At 40.6% G+C, this 10,981-nt stretch overlaps 1 long non-coding RNA gene across 1 annotated transcript; it reads right to left on the bottom strand.

Annotated features, from left to right (window-relative positions):
* Positions 1–8,202: 8,202 nt before the first annotated feature.
* LOC127604321 (uncharacterized) lies at positions 8,203–10,763 on the bottom strand. Its single transcript, XR_007963253.1, has 3 exons — positions 10,481–10,763; positions 8,541–8,620; positions 8,203–8,431 (listed from the first exon to the last, which is right to left on the bottom strand). It is a non-coding gene; the product is annotated as an uncharacterized LOC127604321 (long non-coding RNA).
* Positions 10,764–10,981: the final 218 nt, after the last annotated feature.

Raw genomic sequence — 10,981 nt, 5'->3', positions numbered from 1 at the left:
ACGGGAGAGTTTGGGCTCAATATACCACACTATAGAAAGTTAACACTGTTCAGTTCTGTGGAACAGCAATATGGGGACATTCGAACACAGGCTCTCCAGAGTTAGGTTAAGACAAAAGTCATGTCACCTGAAACACACTTAGGTTTTTCAGGTCTGAAGAAATATGAGGACATGACGACTGAAATCATGGAGAGTCCATGTTTCTGATTTATAACTTCTCCTGTGTTTGTCAAAGAAAGCTGAAAACTCAAACCTAGTATATAATGATAAGATGTAGTAACCTGTTGTAAGGAAGAAGTGGATCTTCCACTCCTTTCTTGATCTTCAAAAGGTTTCATCAGGATCGGAACACTTGGTGCCTGCAACATAGCAACAGTGCAGTGTCAGAAATATTCAAATTTATTCATCCTGATTAGTTAATAAATGAATAAACATTGTTATTCATTGAACATCGCTCACAGAAGGATTTGGGATTAATATAAGACACTATAGAAAGTTAACACTGTTCAGCTCTGTGTAACAGCAATATGGGGACATTCGAACACAGGCTCTCCAGAGTTAAGTCCAGACAAAAATCATATCACCTGAAACACACTCCGGTTTTTCAGGTCTAAAGAAATATGAGGACATGACGACTGAAATCATGGAGAGTCCATGTTTCTGATTTATAACTTCTTCTGTGTTTGTCAAAGAAAGCTGAAAACTCAAACCTAGTATATCATGACAAGAAGTAGTAACCTGTTGTAAGGATGAAGTGTATCTATCATTCCATTCATGGTCTCCAGAGGGTTCAGTCAGGTCACTTGGTGTCTGCAACATAACATTACGGTGTCAAAATATTCAGCATTCTTCATTTTGACCAGTTAAGAAATGAATAAATATTAATTATCATTGAACATTGCTCACGGGAGAGTTTGGGATGAATATACCACACTATAGAAAGATAACACTGTTCAGTTCTGTGGAACAGCAATATGGGGACATTCGAACTCAGGCTCTCCAGAGTTAGGTTAAGACAAAAGTCATGTCACCTGAAACACACTCAGGTTTTTCAGGTCTGAAGAAATATGAGGACATGACGACTGAAATTATGGAGAGTCTATGTTTCTGACTTATAACTTCTCCTGTGTTTGTCAAAGAAAGCTGAAAACTCAAACCTAATATATCATGATAAGAAGTAGTAACCTGTTGTAAGAATGAAGTGGATCTCTCACTCCATTCATGGTCTCCAGAGGGTTCAGTCAGGTCACTTGGTGTCTGCAACATAACATTACGGTGTCAACATGTTCAGCATTCTTCATTCTGACCAGTTAAGAAATGAATATATATTAATTATCATTGAACATTGCTCACTGGAGAGTTTGGGATGAATATACCACACTATAGAAAGTTAACACTGTTCAGTTCTGTGGAACAGCAATATGGGGACATTCGAACACAGGCTCTCCAGAGTTAGGTTAAGACAAAAGTCATGTCACCTGAAACACACTCAGGTTTTTCAGGTCTGAAGAAATATGAGGACATGACGACTGAAATCATGGAGAGTCTATGTTTCTGACTTATAACTTCTCCTGTGTTTGTCAAAGAAAGATGAAAACTCAAACCTAGTATATCATGATAAGAAGTAGTAACCTGTTGTAAGAATGAAGTGGATCTCTCACTCCATTCATGGTCTCCAGAGGGTTCAGTCAGGTCACTTGGTGTCTGCAACATAACATTACGGTGTCAAAATATTCAGCATTCTTCATTCTGACCAGTTAAGAAATGAATAAATATTAATTATCATTGAACATTGCTCACGGGAGAGTTTGGGATGAATATACCACACTATAGAAAGTTAACACTGTTCAGTTCTGTGGAACAGCAATATGGGGACATTCGAACACAGGCTCTCCAGAGTTAGGTTAAGACAAAAGTCATGTCACCTGAAACACAATCAGGTTTTTCAGGTCTCAAGAAATATGAGGACATGACGACTGAAATCATGGAGAGTCCATGTTTCTGATTTATAACTTCTCCTGTGTTTGTCAAAGAAAGCTGAAAACTCAAACCTAGTATATCATGATAAGAAGTAGTAACCTGTTGTAAGGATGAAGTGGATCTCTCACTCCATTCTTGGTTTCCAGAGGGTTCAGTCAGGTACCTGTCACTTGATGTCTGCAACATAACAACATTACGGTGTCAAAAGTTTCAGCATTCATCATTCTGACCAGTTAAGAAATGAATAAACATTATTTCTCATTGAACATTGCTCACAGGAGAGTTTGGGAATAATGTACAACACTATAGTAAGTTAACACTGTTCAGCTCTGAGTAACAGCAATATGGGGACATTCGAACACAGGCTCTCCAGAGTTAGGTTAAGACAAAAGTCATGACACCTGAAACACACTCAGGTTTTTCAGGTCTAAAGAAATATGAGGACATGACGACTGAAATCATGGAGAGTCCATGTTTCTGATTTATAACTTCTCCTGTGTTTGTCAAAGAAAGCTGAAAACTCAAACCTAGTATATCATGATAAGATGTAGTAACCTGTTGTAAGGAAGAAGTGGATCTTCCACTCCTTTCTTGATCTTCAAAAGGTTTCATCAGGATCGGAACACTTGGTGTCTGCAACATAGCAACAGTGCAGTGTCAGAAATATTCAAATTTATTCATCCTGATTAGTTAATAAATGAATCAACATTGTTATTCATTGAACATCGCTCACAGGAGGATTTGGGATTAATATAAGACACCATAGAAAGTTAACACTGTTCAGCTCTGTGTAACAGCAATATGGGGACATTCGAACACAGGCTCTCCAGAGTTAAGTCCAGACAAAAATCATATCACCTGAAACACACTCCGGTTTTTCAGGTCTAAAGAAATATGAGGACATGACGACTGAAATCATGGAGAGTCCATGTTTCTGATTTATAACTTCTTCTGTGTTTGTCAAAGAAAGCTGAAAACTCAAACCTAGTATATCATGACAAGAAGTAGTAACCTGTTGTAAGGATGAAGTGTATCTATCATTCCATTCATGGTCTCCAGAGGGTTCAGTCAGGTCACTTGGTGTCTGCAACATAACATTACGGTGTCAAAATATTCAGCATTCTTCATTTTGACCAGTTAAGAAATGAATAAATATTAATTATCATTGAACATTGCTCACGGGAGAGTTTGGGCTCAATATACCACACTATAGAAAGTTAACACTGTTCAGTTCTGTGGAACAGCAATATGGGGACATTCGAACACAGGCTCTCCAGAGTTAGGTTAAGACAAAAGTCATGTCACCTGAAACACACTTAGGTTTTTCAGGTCTGAAGAAATATGAGGACATGACGACTGAAATCATGGAGAGTCCATGTTTCTGATTTATAACTTCTCCTGTGTTTGTCAAAGAAAGCTGAAAACTCAAACCTAGTATATAATGATAAGATGTAGTAACCTGTTGTAAGGAAGAAGTGGATCTTCCACTCCTTTCTTGATCTTCAAAAGGTTTCATCAGGATCGGAACACTTGGTGCCTGCAACATAGCAACAGTGCAGTGTCAGAAATATTCAAATTTATTCATCCTGATTAGTTAATAAATGAATAAACATTGTTATTCATTGAACATCGCTCACAGAAGGATTTGGGATTAATATAAGACACTATAGAAAGTTAACACTGTTCAGCTCTGTGTAACAGCAATATGGGGACATTCGAACACAGGCTCTCCAGAGTTAAGTCCAGACAAAAATCATATCACCTGAAACACACTCCGGTTTTTCAGGTCTAAAGAAATATGAGGACATGACGACTGAAATCATGGAGAGTCCATGTTTCTGATTTATAACTTCTTCTGTGTTTGTCAAAGAAAGCTGAAAACTCAAACCTAATATATCATGATAAGAAGTAGTAACCTGTTGTAAGAATGAAGTGGATCTCTCACTCCATTCATGGTCTCCAGAGGGTTCAGTCAGGTCACTTGGTGTCTGCAACATAACATTACGGTGTCAACATGTTCAGCATTCTTCATTCTGACCAGTTAAGAAATGAATATATATTAATTATCATTGAACATTGCTCACTGGAGAGTTTGGGATGAATATACCACACTATAGAAAGTTAACACTGTTCAGTTCTGTGGAACAGCAATATGGGGACATTCGAACACAGGCTCTCCAGAGTTAGGTTAAGACAAAAGTCATGTCACCTGAAACACACTCAGGTTTTTCAGGTCTGAAGAAATATGAGGACATGACGACTGAAATCATGGAGAGTCTATGTTTCTGACTTATAACTTCTCCTGTGTTTGTCAAAGAAAGATGAAAACTCAAACCTAGTATATCATGATAAGAAGTAGTAACCTGTTGTAAGAATGAAGTGGATCTCTCACTCCATTCATGGTCTCCAGAGGGTTCAGTCAGGTCACTTGGTGTCTGCAACATAACATTACGGTGTCAAAATATTCAGCATTCTTCATTCTGACCAGTTAAGAAATGAATAAATATTAATTATCATTGAACATTGCTCACGGGAGAGTTTGGGATGAATATACCACACTATAGAAAGTTAACACTGTTCAGTTCTGTGGAACAGCAATATGGGGACATTCGAACACAGGCTCTCCAGAGTTAGGTTAAGACAAAAGTCATGTCACCTGAAACACAATCAGGTTTTTCAGGTCTCAAGAAATATGAGGACATGACGACTGAAATCATGGAGAGTCCATGTTTCTGATTTATAACTTCTCCTGTGTTTGTCAAAGAAAGCTGAAAACTCAAACCTAGTATATCATGATAAGAAGTAGTAACCTGTTGTAAGGATGAAGTGGATCTCTCACTCCATTCTTGGTTTCCAGAGGGTTCAGTCAGGTACCTGTCACTTGATGTCTGCAACATAACAACATTACGGTGTCAAAAGTTTCAGCATTCATCATTCTGACCAGTTAAGAAATGAATAAACATTATTTCTCATTGAACATTGCTCACAGGAGAGTTTGGGAATAATGTACAACACTATAGTAAGTTAACACTGTTCAGCTCTGAGTAACAGCAATATGGGGACATTCGAACACAGGCTCTCCAGAGTTAGGTTAAGACAAAAGTCATGACACCTGAAACACACTCAGGTTTTTCAGGTCTAAAGAAATATGAGGACATGACGACTGAAATCATGGAGAGTCCATGTTTCTGATTTATAACTTCTCCTGTGTTTGTCAAAGAAAGCTGAAAACTCAAACCTAGTATATCATGATAAGAAGTAGTAACCTGTTGTAAGGATGAAGTGGATCTCTCACTCCCTTCTTGGTCTCCAGAAGGTTCAGTCAAGATCCCGTCACTTGGTGTCTGTAACATAACACCATTACGGTGCCATTACGGGACATTCGAACACAGGCTCTCCAGTGTTAGGTCCAGACAAAAGTCATTTCACCTGATCACACTCAGGTTTTTCAGCAACATTACAGTATCAGAAATATTCTAAAAAGTATTCTACAGTAACTGGGAAGTATGAGGGCATGACTGAAATCATGAAAATCAACATTATAGCAACCATAGTGTCAGAAATATGTCGTAGTTACATGACTTTTGAATAAATTAAACTTCATACACAGCACAAGCCGGCTCTTTATGGTAGTTACCACTGTACAGCTCTTATAGCTAACAATTTCAGGACAACAGACATGACTGAGTTCAAATAATAAAGACAACACCCGAAACATACTCTTTCAGACTAAAACAATGTAATGACTGAAAAATAATTCCGGTGACCATTCGTTGTTTTCAACTAAGTAGAGACTTTTGATGGGCAGTACAAATTGCTGATAAAAATGTGGATTTGTCAAACAGCTACCACAGCCTTCTTCAATCAGGTGAAATAAGCATTATGAAGGAAGTTTAAAGGCATCTAATTTTCCTCGACTATTACGGATGGTATGCGTTTTTATGAATTGTGATATTTGGTGAAGCACAATATTTTAACAGAAGCAGAATAATTTCTATTTCTATTTTTTCATTCCAAGATATTCCTAGTTCTACATGGCAATACAATATTCTCAATAATTGAATGATAATGGCTGCTAAACATTTTCTTCAAAAGTACTTCAATTATTTTTGCTCCAATATGATCAATGGCATAAAAAATATGCTGTTTATTGTGACATTTTTGGGGTAAATACAATGTACGAATAAAATCTGTCACTGTGACAGGCTTTGGTTGCAGGTCTTGTCATGTGCTTGCGGTAGCCATAAGAATTAGATAGCAGGTAGATTGATAGCATACCTTTATAATCATTGATCCACTGGGCTTTCAAACAAGGCTTGTTGACTCCAGATAAAAGGACCAGCCTCAGATTCAGGGCTCAGTCTGGTTCTTCTTTGTGACATTATCACCACCAGTAAACATCTACAATGGAAAGTGAGAAGAAGTCAGCCAGACAAGCAAGCACAATATTATGGCAGCACTTATTTTGGCTCAAAAAGTACTGAGCCAAAGGAATATTATTTTCTTCCTCAAAAATACAAAAATTCATTTCATCAAACATTTGCTGGTCAGACTAATAGATTCGGGCAAACCATTTGTCAGGCAGATAACAATGTAAAATTAAAATAGAGTAACACAATATTGTCTTGACCAAATGTACCAACAAAGCTGAATTCTGCTATAATTTCATTGCAAACGTTTGTTTGTTTTTTTTCATTGAAACTGTGTACAATTGAATCAGCACAAGAATAAACAGTGTAAATACACCGGGCTTAGCGTAAATGCTAGAAGTGCCTGGCCCACTTTCATTAGGCTACCTGTACTAACTAATTTAAATTAACTGCAATCGAATAAAACAAATACTGCACTGAAATAAACATATGGTACCAAAACCAAGTTCCACAGACTGTGTTGTTAAAGATTTAGAAAAGTTTTCCAGAACCTTGCCTGCAGGACATGTCCACATTACTTTTACTGGAAGCTTATTAGCATGCTAACGATCGAGCTAGCTAGCTAGCTAGCTGTCTTATTGAATGATATTACCTTTGGTGGGCACTGTTAAACACGGTTATATTGAACAACTTCTATGTTACGGTAAGATAAATGAAAAGGAATTGCTTACCCGATGGTCATCCACGCGTGGTCGTGTTTGAGAGTAGGATTGTCTGGCTGCTTCACATGTTGGATTTTGTGTGACTGCTAATTGATGTGACTTATCAGGACGAGGGCGGGGAAAATGTGTGAGTCAGTCCGAAAAAGATGACATTTGAGGTCCTGCACAATGACGTCACTGAAAGTGTGTTAAAAGTGTGTTAAGTACCGAAGTTGGCCACTAGTTTTCCAAATGAAAAGTGAGTCGAAAGTTAAACACACTTAAACACACAATTTCTGAAAATTGTGCTCTTTCAGGACATCACTTATTTTTGGTGTGGGAGTATCCTCGTGAGCTCTAGAGTAGTGTAGACTGCGTGGAAATATGAGGACGCGAAAAATGTCCTCATTTTTCCACAGGTCCTCATTGTGAAGGTGTGTTATCATAAAATTGTCCTGAGATGTCATGAATACAAACGCACACACACACACACACACACACACACACACACACACACACACACACACACAAAACCATGCACTCATGGACATATGAATGCAAGCCACGATGAGCAACAGCCAGAGGGCCCGAACATAAATGAAACCTAAAGACACAAACACACAAATCTTTTTTTCCCCCCATTTCCCCAAGGAAATGGGGAAAGCAGCCAGACTGGTTCCTACTTGGGACCAGTCTGCTGGCTCTTGGTCGATTGTGATCGACGTATTGGGCACCCCTGCCTTAAAAACAGATGTAATTCACTGACTAGTGTAGCACTTAGCGCCGTTGTCTGCGCATGAGCGGTGTTTCAGTCATCTAACTGGTTGCCCTCTATGCCAATCAAGTAACAGGAGTGATGTTAGGCTGACCGTAGTACGTTCTGTGTCTTAAGCGCCGTTGTTTGAATGGCAGCACCATCGCTGAGGCATTTTCGACAATTGTTGTGTGAAAGCCCGGAAGCCGCTTTGAACCAGCTAAAGTGCCGCATGCGGCTCGCGAGCCGCGGGTTGGCCACCCCTGCGCTAACCATTCGACAACCGGGCCACTTTCATATATTATCAGTGACTTTAACATGATCCACAGCTTTACTAATGACCCAATAATGTGGAAAAAAACAACAACAAAAAACACTTAGACCTGTTTCCTCTCTCCCAACCATGTTGATCCGAAAAATAGAATATAACACGCATTCATAGTCTGTGAAATGAATTTCACAGTTTTTTTCCAACAGCATTTGGTAACTATTTTATTGTTTTGTTGAGCACCATTTAGAAGAAGCAGACAGATGAGCCTTGGTGTTTGATTGAAAAGCGGCAGTTGGCAGAATGATGAGAGAATTGACCTTCCCTTCTATGGTTGCTCGTTGCTCCTCAAAGGCCTCTGTGCAGCCATCATGGCAAATGATTCATAGGCTCATTGAGATGAGAACAATATCCATGGCAGGCCACACACACACACACAGGAGGTTGGGCCAAGCTGAATGGGTTACCTCAGAAGGTCAGTGTACGGAAAGATGGAAGGTGACACCGCCCGAACACAGACTTGGCTCTCTCGTCTCCACTCCACATCCTCAGAAACACAAAAGAGAAGGCAAATGAGAGAGTGATGAAGTCGGCGTGTGGATACACACATACTGTCCAAATGCTCATGTAGACGACGGCGCAATTCTCGGCACGCCGGCCTCTTTAATGATGATGAAAAGCTGAAATCCTATCCAGCCTCTTACGTGGTCAGACAAAAAGCAGCAGCTGCTCATTTTCTGCTGATTATCACGCTCTCAGAATGTAACTCTATTGATTTGCCACAGCGGGAGCTGTAAGCTATTAAACTGGCGAAAATATTTCAGCCCAAGAAAAGATGACTTATGAAAGGAGGTGACAATAAAAGAAAAAAAATTACTGGTGATAATAAGCTGGCAGATACAGCAAAGAACATGCCACATGGACCATTCTCACACTGCACTTAGCAGGGCCCAGCATGTTGCCGTTAGACTCATTATAATAATAATAATAATAATAATACGGTAATAATAACAATAATAATGCATTTTATTTAAAAGCGCCTTACATGCCACCCAAGGACACTGTACAAACAATAAGAAAATACAATGTAAAAATTTGTAAACGAGATGTTATATAAAAACAGGACATAAAATCATAAAAACATGGAAGAGCTATGTGTTGTAGGCAATCCTGAACAGGTGTGTTTTTAGTCGGGACTTGAAAGTGGAAAGAGGTGTGCAGTTTTGGAGGTCCGGAAGTAGGTTGTTCCAGAGCTTTGGAGCAGCGTGACTGGAGGCTCTGGCTCCCATGGTGATCAGTCGGGCAGGGGGCACTGACAGGAGGAGGGAGGACGAGGATCTGAGGGAGCGAGAGGGGATATGCACCTGGAGAAGGTCAGATAGGTAAGGAGGCACCAGGTTGTGGATGGCCATATATGTATATAAAAGCAGATTGTAGTTGATTCGATGTTGAACAGGGAGCCAGTGGAGCTGTTGGAGAACGGGGGTGATGTGCTGGTGGGAAGATGTTTTTGTGATGATACGAGCAGAGGCGTTCTGAACCAGCTGGATTTTATGAAGGGACTTTTGAGGTAGGCCGAAGAGGAGAGCGTTGCAGTAATCAAGGCGGGATGTGACAAGACTGTGGACAAGGATAGCAGTGGTGCGGGGGGTGAGGGAAGGGCGAAGTCTGGTAATATTGCGGAGGTGGAAATAAGCAGTGCGGGTGATGGTGTTGATATGTGAGTGGAAGGTGAGCATACTATCCAGGATGACACCCAGACTCTTAACCTGGGGGTAGGGGGACACGTGGGGACACGTGGGGACAGCACATACATAATTCAATAATTATGTGTGTGCTGAGGGGCGTTGGGGGGGGGGGGGGGCACAGAATGCAGTGTTGCTTGGCGGCGACTGTGACGGTAAGGTGCTTCGAATTATGAAAATTTTAGTTCGAGACCGGGGCGCCCCGGTAGTCCAGTGGTTAGCACGTCGGCTTCACAGTGCAGAGGTACCGGGTTCGATTCCAGCTCCGGCCTCCCTGTGTGGAGTTTGCATGTTCTCCCCAGGTCTGCGTGGGTTTTCTCCGGGTGCTCCGGTTTCCTCTCACATTCCAAAAACATGCGTGGCAGGCTGATTGAGCACTCTAAATTGTCCCTAGGTGTGAGTGTGAGCGTGGATGGTTGTTTGTCTCTGTGTGCCCTGTGATTGGCTGGCAACCAATTCAGGGTGTCCCCCGCCTACTGTCCGAAGACAGCTGGGATAGGCTCCAGCACCCCCCGCGACCCTAGTGAGGATCAAGCGGTCCGGAAGATGAATGAATAAATAGTTCGAGACCATTGTCGCCATGATGTCAGACAAGACAGAGCTCCCTTCTCAGCCCGAATACTGTACATGTCAAAACAGTCTTGGTTGGAACAGTAACTCACAAACATGATTAAACTCTGAAAGCCATTCTTAAAGGATGCAGCGGTTCCTTGTTTTTCTGCTGCTCATTTCCTCCTCTTGTTTTTAAAATGAGCAGAGCCATGGCTTTCTTATGCAACAATGAAAGATATATTGAGTCAAGTCTCTGTGTTTACTTCCTGGTCGGCTGCTACGTCAGCACTACCTAATATGGGCATAAAGGGGATCAGTGCGCTGTCGCTGCTTCCCTCCTTTCACACCAAGCAAGTGCACATGTTCGAATCCTGAGAATGCCTTTTTGGTGCTCTTTTTTTTGGTGCTCTTTTTTGGTGCTTCAAAACTCTCCCTGACAAAAAGTGGAGAAACCATTTAATTGCATGGCCAGTGAGCTAACATACATTGCCTGAAAAGGTTGGGCTTTTACTGAGCTTTTAGTTATGATTTTAAAATGATGCTAAGTGAATACCAATATAAGCTTTATGGGTGAGTTTGTGTATATCTTCTCAAACCATTTTAGGTATCAC

This window comes from Hippocampus zosterae, chromosome 7, assembly GCF_025434085.1.
Source record: "Hippocampus zosterae strain Florida chromosome 7, ASM2543408v3, whole genome shotgun sequence".
Taxonomy (NCBI): domain Eukaryota; kingdom Metazoa; phylum Chordata; class Actinopteri; order Syngnathiformes; family Syngnathidae; genus Hippocampus; species Hippocampus zosterae.
Note: the sequence above shows the minus strand (reverse complement) of the source record. Positions and strands in the feature narration are given on the sequence as shown.